Consider the following 20,207-nt stretch of genomic DNA (forward strand, 5'->3'; position numbering starts at 1 on the left):
TGCTGGTTGGGGTGCTTGTTGTACCGCTTCCACTCAGGTTTCTGAGTGTTTTGCCCCTGGTCCTTCCACTGCGGTTTTGGACCTTGGCCATTATTCTGAGAACGGCCTTGGTGCTGGGATTCAGTCTGAGACGGCTTCCCAGACTTAGCAGTATCTTTTCTGCTCCAGGTGTTTTGCTTACGAGCTTGATACCCGTATGCAGTAAAGAATGCGTCAGCCTTCTCTGCCATTTGGCTGGCATCTTTCACCTGGCAGATCTTAAGCTGTGTTATGAGCTCAGCAGGCCACGACCTCTCTAGCTGTGTACGCAGCATAAGGTCAATTATCCCCTCACGCGTGGAAGGAGTTTCATCTTTCTCCATCCACTCATTTAAGTAAGCTGTGAGACGATCAAGGAACTGAACAGCTGTCTCCTTGTCTTGGAGACGAGCTCGCATGAACTGAACTTTGGCGTCGTCTACTGTGAGACCATACGCCTTAATGAGTGCAGCTTTCATCATCTCATATGTGAGATTGTCTCCACGAATTCTGTGGAGAATATCGAGGGCAGGGCCCTCAAATAGGCTAAGAAACTGAAGCCGCTTAGCTGCCTCATCCAGTTGATATAAGTCTGCCATGTCCTCAAAACGAGCTATGTACGGCTCGATTCGCCCGCTTTCCTTGTATGAAGGAAGCTTGATGCGTGGGGTCGCCAGGACATGTGCAGGGAGAACGCTCGTGGAGCTTTGACCAACTGCACCAGACGTGTCTGAAGCCAAGGAATCTCGCTTGAGCTTCAGCACTTCAAGTTCATGTTCTCGTTCTTTGTCTCGTTGTTCACGCTCGTATTCGCGCTGTTCTCGCTCGTGTTCGCGCTGTTCTCGCTTCTTTTTCTAACTCGAGCTCGCGTTGTTTCTGCTCGTGTTCGCGCTTCCTTTCGCGTTCCTCACGCTGTTCTCGCTCGTATTCGCGCTGAATCCTACGCTCTTCACGAGCATCTTTCTCACGTTCTTGCTCGTAATTGAACCGTGAGAGAACGTAACTCTATATTTCTCTGGGTCTGTGAGACCCATATCTTTGGCTTCCTGTACAAATACAGCGGTAGCCATGGCGCTAATTTATTAAGCAAAACCGAAATTGAGTACTGACTGCTTAGCGACGAATACTAATAAACACAAGTAAAGAGTACAGACACAAGCTAGTGGTGACCAGTCTTATCCAGTTAACTGGCAAAGAATAAATCAAAATGTAAATGACTGGGAAGACTCAATAATAAACACAATGGGCAATGCGACTTCCCAGAAGCGAATAAAATTGTCTGGCGTTACCAAAAATAAACTAGAGTTAAGTATTCTATTGATTAATAAAGCAAAATTCACTTGCTAAATTAAGGGTAAACACCAGTAAGCTTGTGCCTATAAACTTTAATGATAAATACCTAAATATGAATGAGTGAGCACTATCTCGTGAATAGCTTTAGAGCTAGGAGTTAATATCCTGGCGAGGTCGCCAATTGTCACGGGGTTTTTATAATATCACGGTAATTTTGATATAAATGGTTAAATATTATTTAAATTGATATTTATATTCAATAATATTGAAGCGCAGAGACAATGATTGTCTTGCTACATCAAGCAACGATTACTTTACGCTGGCTTGTGCACGATTCTCTAAGAACGAGAATTTATAAACTTTCTCAACAGTACACAGCAGAGACTAATTACTCACAATTGCTGAATTACTGTACTGTTAGCCTCTGGAGAAAGTTACATCACCCCTGACAATAAATAACTAATACTAATAATAATAACATCAGGTTCTTGCTGATGCATTAACTCCTGGCACAACGGATTTTAAGTTAATACAACAAGACTGGTCTAAGTACCAGTTATGAAAGCAAACGTTTATGCAAGCTAGGAGCTATATGGAAAATAAGCTTAATTATGGAGAAATGAAACAAGATTTTTACTCTACATTAAGCTCAAGAAATAGAACTGTTAAATTTATTAATTACAAAAACAAATTTAACATTACATTTCAAATCAAATTAAATGAGACGCACTCGCTCACTCACACAGAAGCTAAATACTTACGCCTAGGAAAAACACCTTAACTAAACTCTTAAGACTACAAAATACACAAAGGAAATACTAGTCAATGAATGCGGTGTATCACCCAAAGCTGGAGAACTAAAGGTGGGAGCTTGGAGAAACTGTAAGTGGAGTTTGGGTACTAGCTGACCTCTCGCACTGCTGCACAGGTCCTGTCTCCGTCACAGCAAACACTAAAACTGAATTCAAATAATGCATAGGCAGGACGACAAGCCACCAAAAGAAGGCGTGGCTAACGGTTTATGCAAGCAGAGGCGAACGATAAAGAAACAATTGTATCGCTCAGTAACGCACTTAGTGGCGTGCATTAAATCGGTCACTTTTGAAAGTGACGAATGATTTGGAAAGTATACCCCGAAATGGAGAGAGAAACGGTTAACTGAGCGATACACAGTGAGTTTTCCACTAATAGTTCGTGGCTTCTCACAAAAAGGAAATGTCGCGAATTGATTCGTGACAACCTACCATTCCCAAAACTCTTTGTAGCTCTTTCCTACTTTTAGGTCTGGGAAGATCACTTATAACCTGAACCTTAGCTCCTGGTGGTGCAACATGTCCATCACCAATTACGTACCCAAGGTACTGAACTTTAGCTTGACCAAACTCACACTTTGATAAATTAGCTACAAGATTAGCCTGAACCAAACACTCAAGAAATTTACTGACATGGCATAGGTGATCTTTCCAGTTGTCACTGAAGATTAATACATCATCAATATAAACAACACACCCTGCCAAACCTTCTGTTACAACATTCATGAGCTTCTGAAATGTGGCTGGTGCATTCTTCATACCATATGGCATTACAGAACATGCAAAAGTTTTTCCTAGTGTTACAAAACATGAGATCTCCCTAGCACGTTCAGTCATAGGTACTTGCCAGTATCCCTTTAACAAATCAAACTTACTTATGTACTTAGCCTTTCCGATCTTGACTATGCAATCTTCCACACGAGGAAGAGGGTAAGTGTCTGTTTTGGTTATCTAATTAACACGTCCGTAGTCGATGCAAAGCCGCTGTGACCCACCTGGCTTAGGGACTAGAGTGACAGGAGAGCTCCACTTGCTCTGACAGGGCTCAATCATCTTGTGGTCCAACAGGTAGCCAAGCTCCTTCTGGATGAGAGGAACTTTCACTGGGTTCACACGGTAAGGAGGCAGTTTAATTGGCTTTGCATCTCCAACATCGCCATCATGCATCAACACAGTGGTTCTTCCTGGAGTGGCACGGAACACTTGCGGGTACTCCTGCAGTAATGCCGAAAACTCCTGCCTTTCCTCGGGAGGTAGATGAGAAAGCTTAGTCTGGAGATCATTCATGATATCAGGATTCTTCCCCAAACTATCACTCAGGATCATGCTGCATGGGAGAACTTCACTTGCAGACTCGGGTGGAACAGCTACAGTGCAGACTGGGTTATTTTCGTCCCGCCTGTGATATAACTTTAGCATGTTAATGTGACAAAGTTGCTTGTTCTTTCTACGATCTGGTGTGGCGATGACATAGCTGACATCACTGAGTTTCTTCTCCACGAAATAAGGACCACTAAACTTGGCTTGAAGAGGTTGCCCATGCACCGGTAGCAGAATCAAAACCTGATCTCCTGGCTGAAAGTGGCGTAACCTGGACTTCTTATCATACCAAGTCTTCATCTTCTCCTGAGCAGCTCCTAAATTCTCTCTCGCCAGCTGTAAAGCAGTGGACAGCCATTCTTTGAACTTCATCCCATACTCCAGCAGGTTGACGTCATCTTCCTCCGACAGCCAGCATTCCTTGAGTAACTTAAGGGGTCCTCTTACTTCATGGCCAAACAGTAGTTCAAAGGGTGAGAAGCCCAGTGATTCATTTGGAGATTCTCTTGTGGCAAATACAACGAATGGAAGACCTTTATCCCAGTCTTTCTGATGTTCCAAACAGTATTTCTTGAGCATCGATTTGAGTGTTTGATGATATCTCTCCAACGCTCCTTGGGTCTGGGGATGGTAAGCTGAAGACGTGATCTGGGTGATGCCCAACTCTTTCAGAGACTGCTTGAAAACATTTGACATGAAATTACTTCCCCGGTCTGACTCTACCTCCTTGGGTAGACCAAACTTTGTGAAGAACCCTAGCATTTCCTTAACCACGTTCTTTGCTGAGATATTTCTAAGTGGAATGGCTTCAGGATAACGAGTAGCCATATCAATCAGGGTCAACACATAAGAAAATCCTGAAGAAGTCTTAGGAAGAGGGCCCACAATATCCACCAACACACGGGTGAATGGCGCCTCAAAAGGAGGAATGGGAACTAGAGGTGCAACCTTTTCGATCTGATTACACTTCCCCACAACTTGACAGGTGTGACAAGACTTACAATACCAGGAAACATCTCTGAAGATACCTGGCCAGTAGAAGTGTTTCAAAATGCGTGCCACAGTCTTCCTCACTCCAAGGTGTCCTGCCAAACTGGAATCATGAGCCACTCTAATGATATCCTGCCTACAAACACGGGGGATGACAACTTGATGTACAACCTCCCATTCACAGTCGGCTGATGCTGTTGAGGGTCTCCACTTCCTCATAAGTACTCCTGACTTTATATAATAACAAGTAGAAGCACCAGCTGACTCTTCCTCACTGCAAGCAGAGTTAGCTAGACCTTTCAACTCAGGGTCAGCAACCTGCAACTCAACCAACTCTTGTCGAGACAAATTATCAACACTACGGGGTACTGCCTTATCTGGTGAGTGGTCCAAATTAGCAAGAAAAGTGTCAGCTAGGATAACATCATCATCATCATCATTATCCTCTAAGTCACCAGTAACTTTAGACTTAGCCCTAGTGACAGCACATACAGAGAACACATCAGGGACATCACAATCCTGGGTCGCAGCCACTGGCTCACTAGACAACTGAGGAGCTGGACACACTTGACTTCCACCAATATCATTTCCAAGTAAGAAAGTTACACCTAACATTGGGAGTGTCTCAACCAACCCAACCATAACGGAACCATTAACAAAACCAGACTCTAAATTCACTCTGCACAGAGGGACAGAGAAGTAATTATTCCCTATACCTTGTAAGATTACAGTTTCATCAGAGGAATTAACATTAGAGCCTAGAACACTGGTCAGCATAAGGGATTGGCAAGCATCTGTATCACGATATATTTTAACTGATTTCCTGTCATTACTGTCCAGAGGACTGACAAAACCATCAGACAGGAAATTAGCACATGAACTCTTGAGAGTGTCACCCATGTTACTGCTCAAAAGAGGAGCTTCATCATGAGAATTTAATTTACCCCTCAAAGCAGGTTCAGTTAACTCAGTTAAAGAATTCTGGGAACTCTCAAGGGTGGACACTAGACCAATTGACTGAATATTTAAAGACTCCTTTTTGTTCACATCACGCCGTCTCCTGAAACATTTCTCCGTAGTATGACCAAGCTTACTACAATAAGTACATTTACTTTTCTGAAATCTAGAGGTGAAGCTGGTATTTACTTCCTGAGAAACATTATCTTTATTCTCTTTCCTGTTACCTGTACTCTGAGTAGAGGCAACGTACTTACTCTCAGCTTTCCCTTTTTCTTTAGAATATCTCTTGTGAGTGAGAACATATTCATCAGCTAAAACTGCAGCATCAGACAAATTATCTATTCTTTTCTCATCAAGATATAGGCTTACATCATTATTAATACATCTTTTGAAGTCCTGCAGCAAAATCATCTGCTTAAATTTACCAAAATCAGAATCCACATTCTTAGAATTTAACCACTGCTCTAACAGATCTTCTTTGATTTTTGCATACTCAACATGGGATTGCTTATCTTGCTTATAAGTTGTCCTAAATTTTACTCTATAGGCTTCAGGAACAAGCTCATAGGCCTTAAGAATCAAGCTCTTAACTACATTATAATTATCAGATTGATCCTGAGGCAAAGATGCGTAAGTTACTTGAGCTTTACCGGTGAGAACAGTTTGCAGGAGTACTGGCCAATACTTTTTGGGCCGATTAAAACCTGTAACTACCCTCTCAAACAACTGAAAATACTTTGTTAAATCAGATTCATTAAAAGGAGGGACAAGTTTAACATTTTTAGCCACATCAAAATCATCAGAGCTAGATGATCCAGTTCCACCTTGTTTCATGCGATACTCATGGTCTGCCTGATTCCTAGCAAGTTCAATTTGTGCCTGAGCCTGTGCCTGTGCCTCCTGAATACGAGCCTGACACTCAGCCTCCTTAGCATTTGCCTGAAATTCAGCCTCCTTAGCACGAGCCTGAAAGTCAGCCTCCTTAGCACGAGCCTGAAAGTCAGCCTCCTTAGCACGAGCCTCCTGCAGGGCTAGCTGTAACTTAGCTAATTCAATCTGCGTTTGCTCATTTGGAGGAGTTACATTAAACAAGCTTTCATTAATCATGTCAACAATTTGATCTTTAGAATGATGAAAGCGAACAGCAATTCCCAATTGTTGAGCAACAAGCTTAAGTTCATTCTTTGTTCTGTTTTCTACATCACACACTGTTTGCACATTTGACAAAAAATCTTTGGCTTCATCAAGAGTAGTAATAGTAGACATCATGAATAAATCACAGTCACAAAATATCAAGCAATATCCTTATGATAATATCCTGAATATCCTGATAAGAGGTCGCCAAATTTATGTTACGGAACAGAGAGAGATAATGAACACTTTAAGTGAGAATACCAAAAATCACTACTATCCCGTAAAGTTCCAGGTTCAAAACAAAAGAGTTAGGTAAAATTACAAGTTAAAGTTTAATGTACAAACTAACAACTAAACATTCAGGACTCATAAGGATAATGTAATGGCAAAAAGGTTACATATATGGTTAACTGCAATAGCCTCTATTAACACGAAATTTGCAAGTGTAAATTTATCTAAGTCAGCCCTGATAAAATGAGAAAACCGGATAATGCTCAGTGAATGCAAGATATATTATTACAGATACAAAATATTATTAAAAATGGCTGACACCAAAAACACATGAATCACAAAAACCTCACTACGCCCACGAATTAACACCTTACGCTACACAGCACAAGAAGAAATGTAATAACACTCATACTCAAATTACACAGCTGCTAGATGGTTGGAGACTTCCTGGGTACTCACAAAAATAATAACTGTACAGGGGAGGACAGTGATGTGAGCAAAATGAGGAGTAGATCTAAGTGGCAATTAATGCAGAGACTGAGCTCATTATATAGGGGCCAGCAGAGCTTGATACAACTTGTAAGAAGGACGCGCAAATGAAGCCACAGGGGACAAAGAGTTGACAATCCTGCTCTGAACAACAGAAAGAACGACTTACTCTACTATAAGGGAGGAGGGGGGGAGTGAGGTAGAACACGCACTATGGAAGCCACGAGGCGAATCGTGATCAAACATGCAACATACTGTACGTTAAAATTATACAAAGGATGATGAAATCATAGGCTATGTAACACTCTCAAAAGGCCTATGGAGCAGTAGCTTATTGAGCAACAGGAGAGGATAGTAAGATTATAATGTCCAGAGCCAGAGTTGCGCCAATTAAAGGAAGAACCCTACCTCAAATGGAATTAGTTTCTATAGAAGTAGGAACTAAATTGGCCAGGTATATAACCACTACTTTTGATACTCAGTTTGAGGATATTTACATATGGACTGACAGTGAGATTTGTCTTTACTGGATAGGAAAGGAAGACAGTAAAATTCCTTTTGTCCGTAATAGAGTGAAGACTATTAAAGAGCTGTCTTCTAAATTTAATTTCATGCATGTGTCCTCCATACAAAATCCATCTGATCTGCTCTCGAGAGGTTCGACCATAAGGAGACTGATCAAAGATAATTTGTGGTTTAAAGGTCCTAAATGGTTACTCACTAAGGATTGGCCTGAACAGAAACAGTACAGTATTGCTGAGATTAGTGTAGTGAACTTGGATCCTGTAGTGCCTGAGCCAGAAGTATTTGACATAAGACGATTCTCGTCTATAAGACAACTTCTAAATACTACTAAATTGGTTGTTGAATTTTTGAATAAGAAGGTGGGGTTTCAGAAATTAGATCCCCTAGAATACTGGCTGAAAAAAGTACAAGGAAATTCTTACGGGGAAATATATAAACTTTTAGGTCAAGACACTGGGAAAGGGAATAAGCTGATGAAGAATTTAGGCTTGTTCTTAGACGGAAAAGGTCTGATAAGATGTCGAGGCCGATTGGTAAAGGCTGACTTGCCCATCCAAACCAAACATCCTATTTTATTACCCAAGACAGATGCTTTGTGCAACTTATTATAAAAGGGGTATGAGCAGCGACCTTATAACTATCCAGGAACACCAGCCCTACCGAAGGATAGGGTGAACATAAGTCGGCCCTTCCATATAACAGGAGTGGACTACACAGGGGCTATAACTGTTACGCGTGAGGAAACTCCCCATAAGGTTTACATTTGTTTATTTACTTGTGCCTACACAAGGGCAGTCCATCTAGAATTAGCGGAAGACCTAAGTTCAGAGACATTCCTCAATGTCTTTCACAGATTTGCCGCTAGAAGGTCTTGTTCTGGCAAGTTAATAAGCAACAACGGAACTAATTTCGTTGGAGCAGCACCTTTACTGTTGAACCTAATGAACGACCCAAAAGTTAAGTCGGCGCTGGGAAGCCGAAATTGTATTTGGCCGTTCACAGCTCCAAGAGCTCCATGGCAAAATGGATTTACCGAAAGAATGATTGGTATTGTCAAGAACTGCCTGAGGAAAACATTACACAGAACTAAGATCATGAGAGAAGATTTAAGAACAGTAATAACAAATATTATTGAAACCAGGATTAATAATAGACCTTTGATTTATCAAGATGACACTAGCGACTCGCTAGAGGCCTTAACACCAGCTCATATGTTATATGGCAGGAAGCTCCATCCTATGCCTTGTGTGGATATCCAGGAAGAAGTTCATGATCCTAACATAGAAAATAATGATTTAGGACAACATCTTCCGGAGGGATATCAACGTCTGAAAAGGGTGTTGGATACTTGGAATAGACATTGGAGCGAGGAGTATCTTTTGAGCCTACACGAGAGGTTTTATGGAGCTCAGGCTGCCAGCAACAAATCAGTTATTAACATAGGAGATGTGGTCTTAGTGAAGACCGAACAGCCAAGATCCCAGTGGCCATTAGCTAATGTGATCTCCACACATCCAGATTCTGAGGGGGTGCTGAGACTCGTAAAAATAAAATGTAGGTGACATACCAGTATAAAAACTATTGATAAACTGGGACCCCTTGAGTTAGCAGCCACTCTGGATCCAAGGGATGGTGAAGATCAAACGGGTCAAGAGGTGCGACCTAGAAGGGCCGCAGCACAGGGTTCTCGAGATCTATGGAGGGAACTCTTGGCTAAGGGTCATATTACATGATACAGCGTATCATTTTCCGCCGGCCCCAAAACTGTGGGAAATATTTTCCCTCAGAGCAGTTGCACTCTCTACTTTTATCATAGTTGCCCTTGGTTAAAAGCAGAGGAAAACTAGAGACCGTTGTTAATGGTTCAAGAGGTTTTTATAACCCAGAAAGTACGTTCTCTTTAATAATTCTTGTTATTGATAAATGCTACTGCGTTTAACCCTCGTGGACAACTATATATTGTAAATACATGTAATTATATGGAATTTTCCACTGACCTAAACTGCATCTGTGTGTTAGATGATGTGGCGAGGATGAAAAGATTCTTGTGTAAAAGCAGATGTAGAATTAAGATATTTACACGGTTAAAGGGAATATTTGGTTTAACTTTAGTTTAATTAAAACTAAGATTAATTTGTTAGAGTCACCCTGTACATATCATGATGTAATCTACCTGTGTATAGTACTGTAACTGATTAATAGTTGGCAACCTACCATTCTATGAGGGAGGTAGAGCCTGCCACACACTGCACTCTGCTCCCAGACCTTGTGGAGTTAGCACTATGTTCCTAGTCGTAGTCAAGCTAGCACGGTTGTACATACGCACCTTAAGGACGCTTGCTTGCTCAAGGGAATGGCTGGGAGAAGGAGGGAGGTGAGAAGACAGGAAGAAATCAGTAGGATAGAAGTTATGGAAGCAATGAAGAAAGTTAAATCGGGGAAAGCCCCAGGAATTGATGAAGTGTGTGATGAAATGCTGAAGCATGGGGGAGAGATAGCAGTAGAATGGATGTGGAAGATGTGCAGATTGGCCTGGGAGGAAGGTAGAGTCCCGGAGGATTGGAAGTCAGGTATAATTATTCCCTTGTACAAAGGAAAAGGGGAAAAAGAAGTGTGTGGTAACCATAGGGGCATTTGTCTTCTTAGTATAATAGGAAAAGTGTATGGTAGGATACTTATAGACAGAGTTAGAGAAAGAACAGAGAAATTAGTTGGAGAAGAACAGGGAGGCTTTAGGAAGGGAAGAGGTTGTGTAGATCAGATATTCATTCTTAGATCTTTAGTGGAAAAGTTTCTAGAGAAGGGAAAGAAGTTGTATGCGGCTTTCATGGATTTGGAGAAAGCATATGACAGGGTGAATAGACAAGGATTGTGGAAAGTGTTAAGAATATATGGAGTAGATGGGAAGTTGTTGAATGCTGTGAAGAGTATGTACGATGGTGCGAAGGCTGCAGTGCGTGTGGATGGTGAACAAAGTGAATTTTTCTCTTTGAAAGTTGTGTTGAAACAGGGATGTGTCATGTCTCCATGGTTGTTCAATCTGTACATGGATGGGGTAATAAAAGAGGTACAAGGTAGGGTAGTGGATGTTGGAGTGGCCCTGGTGAGAGAGGATAGTGTTTGGAAACTCCCTGTACTGTTGTTTGCAGATGATACTGTGTTGTTGAGTGAAGACGAAGGGGAGCTGCAATGCTTGGTGGATGAGTTTGAGAGAGTGTGTAAGAAACGGAATCTAAAGGTGAATGTAGGGAAGAGTAAAGTGATGGTCTGTGAGAGAGGTGAAGTTAGTGAATGTACAGTGAGGTTGGATGGTGAGGAATTGGAAAATGTGAGTACGTTTAAGTACTTGGGTAGTGTGATGAGTAAGGATGGAGGTTTGGAGGGTGAAGTGCTTGAAAGGGTATAGCAGGGAAGAAAGGTTGCTGGTTCTTTGAAAGCAGTGATAAGAAACAGGGACGTGAGCATGGAAGTGAAAAAGTTACTACATGACAGTATTGTGATACCAACTCTAACGTACGGAAGTGAAGCTTGGACATCATTGGAAGGACACAAGTCAAGAGTGAGAGCAGTGGAAATGAGTTATTTAAGAGGAGCCTGTGGAGTCACGTGGAGAGACAGGCTGATGAATAAGGATATAAAGGAGCGTTGTGGTGTTGATGTGGATGTGACAGGAAGCGTTATGAGGAACACACTGAGGTGTTTTGGCCATGTGGAGAGGATGGAGGGTGAAAGACTGACAAAGAGAGTGTATGTGAGTGAGGTGGAGGGGGGAAGAGGGAGGGGGAGGCCGAGGATGAGATGGAGAGATGGGTTGGAGAAGTATATGAGAGAGGGGGGTGTGAGTTGGGAGCAGGGCAGTGAAATGGAGGGGGACAGGGCAACTTGGAGGCGATTTGTTTGTGGCCACCCCAAACGGGATTGAGGCGTCTGGCAATAGATAGATAGATAGCCCATCGTCATCGGTTATCCGACACTCCCTCTTCAATAGCTAAGTAACCTTTACGAACTGGCCAATTCAAGGGGGGATTAGCTACGAGATAGAAGAGAAATAGTTATTGTAGGTGAGTTAAGGTTAAGTTACGTTTCACCTAACTCTATGAGACTTGTTTGAATTACTTAAGGACAACTTTATGGACGAGTAACGACCTACGAGTTGTTTACCAGAACCTCTAAATATTTTTCACATTTTGGTGCCTGAAGGAGGATACCGATTTATATACATCAAAATATTTTTCACATATATATATATATATATATATATATATATATATATATATATATATGTATGTATATATATGTATGTATTAATGTATGTGTCAGCCAGTGCAAGTCCAGTGCTAAACATGCTAAACAAAAGCCTCCCCCAACCTTTTCCACGAAATCTTTGGCTTAGCCAAACTTCTTTATCTTATCTCTCCATCTGCTATTTGGCATTTTTATGCTACGCTTACGGTATCTTGGAGTCCACTCAATCACCCTCTTGCTCCATGGGTTATCCCATATCTGCCCATCTCCATTTCTGTGTGTGTGTGTGTGTGTGTGTGTGTGTGTGTGTTTTAATAACTTCTATAACGTCTTTGACTTTAGTCAGCTCTCTCATCCAAGTTGATCTTTTCTTGTCTCTTAAAGATATTCCCAATATTGACCTTTCAGTTGTTCCTTGAGAACGGATTAGTTGATTTTCCATCGATTTTGTTAGTTTCCAGGTCTCACAATCGTACTTCATAGCTGTTATGTACATTCGTTATATACTTTCCGTTTCTTTCATATCAGCAAATTGCTTTTCATGATGTCTCTGTGTTTACCGAAAGCTTTCCATCAAAATGTAATGTATATCGTTTTTTCTCTATGATAATTATTCGTTGCCCCGAGTAATTGTACTCCTAGACTTCATTAAGAATTTCTTCACTTATTCTGATGACGCTCTTTTGGTGGATTTGGATTAAAAATTAGTTTTACTCCAGTTAATCTTAAGTCCTACTTAATATGATTCTCCGGAAGACAGATGAACCCACACTGAATCCTTCACAACATGTTCTTTTAAAACAGGATAATAATTTGACAGTAGCTCCACCAGTTTCGGGAAATTACCCATATTTCTTGATGAGAATTCCTCATTTTGACCACGAAGAGGAGGCTTCTGTTGAACGAGAAAAAATTAACGTCAAGGAGACGATGTAGAATTTCCCTCCATTTCTTTTTCTCATTGTCCGTTGCTGTTTGATGGATTTGGTCAACAGTTCTTGTTTCAATCCTATTGCCACGGTCTTCCATTTCTCCAGGCAGAAGAGGTGTTCCTTGGAAAACTTATGGTCAGATATCTTTGTGTTTAGCTTCCACCATGCTTGAAACCCAGTGACAAAGCTGCATATCCCAATTTTTTTTTGTCATCATGAGCAAACAGTCCGTATCAAACATTTTTTTTTTTTTTAATGGAGAGTAAACCATCCAGGACCTTAAAACTTCACCATTTGGCAGAGCCTTATACAACCATGCAGTTGTCAACTGACGAGTCTCCCTTTTTAATGTATCTCCTTGTCTATGAACTGCACTACATGGTCCATCCTTATTTTGGAAAGCTTTAATTCCTCTTTTCATAATATCTACCCTTAAGTCATCTTGAAAAGGAATTGGCCAAGAAGATATGTCAGTATACATTATCGGTTCTTCAGTCATCTCTTCTTTATCAGACTCAAATTCTTCCTCTTGTTGATGTCTACTTCAGCTGGTATCTGCTTCCTCTTCATCAGTTCCACTGCTCTCGGAACTTGCATAGGACTTATCATCTTCCATTTCTTCATCCCTTTCATTTGAATATCCTGTTAAAGATGTGTCCTTCCGATGTCCTTCTGATTCACCAGGTTTTTCACGTGTAGCACCTGATGTTGAAGGTGTCCTATACTTCACAACTGAGCCACACATGGCTTTAGTTGATTGTTCCCATGCTATCTTTGTTTTTCTTTGCTGAAGCCACTGGGGCGATTTCGCTTATATATATATATATATATATATATATATATATATATATATATATATATATATATATATATATATATTCTTGAACTGAAATCCTCTTAGGAGGGAGAAATAGTGAGGCCTTTATAGAGGCTTGATGATGCCCCAGCCCAAAATATGGGATGCTCAAATGTGTGTAGTGTGTTGAAGGCTTGTTGAATGTACAGTTAAACACAGAAATTGGTACCACACTTCACATCGGGGCAACGCAGCCTGTCCATCCTTACTGCGCGGCGAGTACCTGTGTTTAGCCCCGCCAACCAGTTCACACAGTCGAACTTTACGGGACAGTGTGAACCGAATCAAGACGTCTATTGAATATGATCATATGAAGGGTGACAATCTGTACCTCATAATACGGGTGAAACATATTTAATATTCGTGAAAAGGTTTACATAACTTCTATACAGACAGTAAGAGTTATTTAATTCCCGAGGAAATCCTATGTAACTACAGCGGTTAAGTGAAACAAAATGCAGCCTATATTTGTAATACTAATATTGCGTCCATCCACCTCCTTTCTCAATAACATCCCTCAGTCTGTCAGGCATGGAATATACAAGGGTGTGGATCTGTTCAGGCCTAATTCTGCAAATTTCCCACTGGGCGTTGACGTGATCTACGAGTTGCTGAGGTGTTCGCTCGTGCCTCATATTCCAGGCATTTATCATTTGAGCCCATACATGTTCAATAACATTTATATCAGCTTCTTTGCTTGGCCAGTCAAGAAGTTGAATGTTATCTTGTTCCTGAAACCACTCTTTAACATGATGAGCGGTGTGAATGGGGCACCTGTCATGCTGGAATAAAATGGGTCTCTCTGGGAAAGGATAATCTTTCTCCCTAAGAGAAGACAAGAAGGAGGTTTGTAACGGCTCCACATATTTTGCTGCTGTAAATCGTCCCTCAATGTGGAAGACGTCCCCCATGCCATGTAGCGACATCCAACCCCATACACTGCAGGTGGTGTTACTGGAACGGGCTACCTGAACGATGTTTGCGGGGTCGTATCTGAGTAAGAAACTAATGTGTAATTATAAAATAATAGGGAATCGGTAAAGATTATATATATATATATATATATATATATATATATATATATATATATATATATATACCGTATAGATAGATAGATAGATATAGCTATAGGTAGATATATATATAGACACACACACACACACACACACACACACACACACACACACACACACACACACACACACACACAGTAAGGTAATATGTGTGCAATGAGGTTTTGAACAGAGGACACCCTCCACAGTATTATGAAACACATGTATAAGGAAGCTAACATATCCAATTACAAATGTCGGAAGAAACAGGCCATGATGCAAAAATGAGGACCAAATTTATAGAGACTACATAATTAGAGTCATCTTACCGCGTCTTATTTCGCCGTCAACAGTGAAGCTAGCCATGTGTGGTGGACGAGAAATATTTCTTGTCTGTGAACACAACCCGGCCCCAGAACTCCATGCCTTGCTCAGCATGACGTTGAGCAAACTCCAGCCTTCCTGCCTTGTGTCGCTCCGTCAAGATCTCCTTCGTCGCAGGAGTCCTGTGATGTATACCTGCATTATGAAGCTTGCGTCTGACGGTCATTAGCCTACTGAAACCTCCAGGTATAGGTTATCACGAATGGCCACTGCATTGGTTACGGGGTCTTCTACAGCCGCAGCGACAATAACATTATCCTTCTCTGGAGAAGTTGCCCAAGGGGCACCCGACCTCGCTGAGATGAAACTATACAGAGTATACTGTATCCTTGGTTGTGCAATTTGAACTTACTCCTGGTGATACCATATCGGTTTGTTAAATTACGTATAGTAAGGCCAAAGTCGTTTGGAATATTTTTATCATGATGTTTTAATAACTTTGTATCCCTTTTGCAAGAAGCATACTAAAGCCCAGTGAAGCTACAATAATTATTGCGACTTTCTGTTAGGTTTTAACATTCGTAAGCCACTATTCATAACGTTTACAGTGGCTTTAACGTGTTATCAATTAAATTACTGTTTCGTATTTTTTTAAAGCAATTATCATGTATGGTATGGTCTATATCTTTATAAATTACAGGTATTGCCACATTATAATATAAACATTTTGGAGGAGAATACCTCGTTATCCCTGCACCACGAACAGCTTAGAAGTCAGTTAACACCGCACGTAGGCAACTGCTCATCGTGCGAGATGAGGACAGCAACTGCGTGTCCCAGTGACGTTTTACCTGCTGTCAATCGGGCACATTAGCATGAATTCGTATGTATTCTCAACACCTTATCAGCAATGGTGCTGGGATACATGCAGAAAAAAAAAAAAAAAAAGGAATTTACACCCGTGTCCTGCAATATAAACTCAACCAAGTCATTTAAGTTGCCACTTTCCTCCCACCTTCGTATCCGTTGCTGCACAGTCCTGGTAGATACACCAGCTTCATGAGCGATAGCCCGTATCAACAAACCATTATCACGTAGGGTGATAATACGACTTTGCTCCAATAGATTACTGTCTCTTCGATTCATTGCGTGACAAACTAAACTCTGACCCTTCCTAGCGGTAACGGTGACGACAACACCTCGGTTAAGCATCAGTGTTTCGCACAACATCCCGGTGTGTGTGTGTGTGTGTGTGTGTGTGTGTGTGTGTGTGTGTGTGTGTGTGTGTGTGTGTGTGTGTGTAGCTACACGTTTGTTCGTTCGTTTACAGATTTCCTGCACCTATAGTGCAGGCCGGGACATACATTAGCCCGGTCAGTGGGGTATGGGCTGATTAAAGAATAATAAGGGGGGGAAGACAGGGCAAGGGGATTGCCCAGCACAAACGCCCTGTTTCCTGGCTGGCTTTGTGGCGTGTGTGTGTAGCTACACAAATAGAGCGACATATACTGCTTCCCGTATCTAACAGACGTAACAGTATAAAGGAAATATAGTGTAAACAGTTTATTTCAACAAAGATACAGCTGATATACTTGAAATTACATTGGCAATTAAATAAATCGCTTCTTGTTTCTGTGTGAAGCCTTCATCGAAACACACAGTCCCATGAGTCTGAACTGTGAACTGGTGGGCGGAGTTAAATACATGTACTTGCCGCACAGTAGAGATGGACAGGCTGCGTTGCCCCGATGTGAAGTGTGGTACCAATTTCTGTGTTCAGCTGTACATTTGCTGTTGACTAATAGTTTTCACCATTCTAGCCCCCCAGACTCCTGGCTTCACCTTGGAAGTTAGGCCAAAAAGTTTCCATCACGTCCTGTATTTTAACATTCACCTATTGAACAGTCAATATGACAACCTTCAAATTAAAAAAAGGTGCCAACCCTTGTCATAATCTCCACACAAAATTCATCCAGTCAGCTCGATCTATTGTCATTTCCCTTCCTTACCTTTCTCATAAACTCATTTGCCTTATCTATTGTATCCAGCTACTTTTTGCCTACCTCGCTTCTCTCCACCTTCAAACTCGCTAAGGTATACCATTTTCACAACAGTATTCACATCCATTCTCTTCAGTACCGATTTTTCCCCCCTGGGATGACTAAGACCCTAAAATATCCATAACACTGTAATTAAGGGAGTCACCAGGAGCTTGCGTGTTTACCGTCAGCTTCCACCATTGTTGAAATCATATATAGCAAAATAGCTTTGATGCTGGAGTAAGATGTCAGTAAAAGCACCTCTCACCCAGTGGCGCTTACGACCGTGTACCGTACCCTGTAAGATTTCGAACCCACAATCATGAACAAACTTCCTCATGGGATTGTCTTTCCTGTTTTCTGGCAGTAATAGGGATATGCATTCAGAATGCACACGTCTACCAAGTGGAAAAAAGTTTCTTATACCACTTGGCAGAACGCACTCAACATTAACGATCTTCATGTCGCACTTATCAACCAAGTGCATGTTACGTTTGTAGTGTGTGACTGCATCTGGTTTTCGAATGCGTTCACCTGTTGCACGATCTATTTTCCGTGTATCAGCGAGATCTTTTGTGTGCACAGTTGATAACCTTTGCACATCACGCTTGTCTCGCCAACACAGGGCAGGAAGATCCGTGCTTCATTGCAACTCAATAGTGCCTATTTCTTGCTCATTACTGACCATTGGTATGCAATGTCATTTGGACCACACTGTGCCACACGACCTGGTGTTCCTGGCGAGCATGTGCAATGCCAGTTAAGGAGAGGTGTACCAATTATCTGTGCAGAGTATGTGACCTCTACCCACATAATCTTCTATATATTTTTTTTCACGACTGCACCAGAAGTGCCAAGATGATTGTTATGAGGGATTTCAGTCACTGGCCTGGTGTATAATATTATATCCAAGACACCAGTCTCACAGTCACACAGTACAAATTGCCTTTATGTCAAAATGATGACGTGTCGATGGGATGTACTGTCTGAAAGAAATACGGCGACGGAACAAAATGAGCGACTCATCGATCACAGCCTCTAGGAAAGACCCAGTATGGCGTTTTATTTTGCCTTTGAGGGTCTCCAGAACGGGCCGAATCTTGAGCAAATCGTCTGTTGCATCTGTGGTAGTGTTGTGTGTAAAATGAAGGAACTGTAGGATGTTGTGGTACTTGCCCCGAGTCATGTGTTTGCCAGATACATCGAGATTTTTTTTTTTCTTAATGCGAGGAAGAAGGAACCAAAGGCCGCGGTTCCACAGTTACTATTCCTTCCAAGAGAAAAACAAAATACAAGAAAGAGCCAAATTCAAGTTCCAATAATTTCGAGATGCCTAGACAAACTGCGTTTAAAAGACTGGAGATCATAGGAAGCAGGAAATACAGACAGAGGGAGACAGTTCCAGAGTTGACCTGTTGCATAAATGAAGGACCGGGAGTAATGGTTAACTCTTGCATTAGAGCGTTAGACAGAAAAGGGATGAGAGTTTGCTGCTACATGGGTGCTACTCTCCCGTTGTAGAAATGAAGGAATGCATGCAGACAGTTCAGAGGAGCAGTAACCGTTGAGGTAGCGATAGAAAAGAGATAAAGATGCAACAGTGCGGCGAAGAGAGAGAGGCTGAAGGGAGTCAGTAAGAGGAGAAGAGTTAATGAGATGAAAAGCCTTTGACTCCACCCTATTGAGAGGAGCTATATGTGGGGAGCCTCCCCACACATGAGAGTTGTTCTCCACACAGGGGTGGATAAAACCTCTGTATAGTCAACAATTGTGCAGGGGTAGAGAAGGAACGGAATCGGCTTCGCACACCTAATCTCTTGGAAGCAGATTTTACAAGAGATGTAATATGATCTTTCCAAGATAAGTCCCGAGTAACTGAAATCCCAAGCATGTTCAAGGATGATGCAGGATTAAGCTGAATTTTATTAAACGTTAGTGGATATACCTGTGGAAGATTTTGTCGGGTTGATTAGGTGTGCCATAGCCTCATCACTTGGTTGTTGAAGTAACTGCTGAGATGGACGTTGTGGGAACCAAATGGAGTCATCAGCATATTTTTTTTTTTTTTTTTTTTACTGAGTATTTGATGCATTAAAAACAACAAGATTATTTTTACCCTAGTCAGAGATACGACCCAAGTCAGACATTAGGTGTGCCATAGCCTCATCACTTGGTTGTTGAAGTAACTGCTGAGATGGACGTTGTGGGAACCAAATGGAGTCATCAGCATATGAGTGGATATGGTTAGACGTACAGCTTAGAAGGTCAATGAAGATTAAAAGGGAAGAGAGTTGGTGATAGGACAGAGCCCTGAGGAACACCACTGTTGATAGATCGAGGAGAAGAACGATGGCCGTCTACAACAGCGGCTATAGAACGACCAGAAAGGAAACTACAGATGAAGCACAGAGAGAAGGATAGAAACCGTTAAGACGGCAGTTTGGAAATTAAAGATTTATGCCAGACTCGATCGAAAGTCTTTGAGATGTCATGTCCAATGGCAAAGCCCGAAAGGATGACCAGGAGTCTGAAAGGTAGGTGAGAAGATCGTCAGTGGAGCGTCCCTGACGGAACCCATACTGACGATCAGAAACAAGGTTGTGATAGGAAAGATGCTTTAAAATTTTTCTATTAAGAATTGACTCAAAAACTTTTGAGATACAGGATGTTAAAGAAATTGGACGATAGTTAGAGAGTTGGGAATGGTCACCATTCTTTGAGATTGGCTGAATGAGAGCAAAAAGAAGGAAAGGTACAAGTTGATAGACAAAGGCGAAAGAGTTTGCCTAGGCAGGGTGTAAGCACTGAAGCACAATTCTTCAGAACAACAGGAGGGACTCCATCAGGCCCATATACCTTATTAGTATTGAGGCCTGTGATGGCAGAAAATATATCAGATGAAATTTTAATGTCAGCCATGAGGAAGTCAGAGGGGGGCAGTGATGGAGGAACAGCACCGGAATCATCTTAGGTGGAAGTGGAGGAGA

Source organism: Coenobita brevimanus, chromosome 105 (assembly GCF_032717465.1).
Source record: "Coenobita brevimanus isolate Jiangsu-jjx chromosome 105, ASM3271746v2, whole genome shotgun sequence".
NCBI classification, from domain to species: Eukaryota; Metazoa; Arthropoda; class Malacostraca; order Decapoda; family Coenobitidae; genus Coenobita; species Coenobita brevimanus.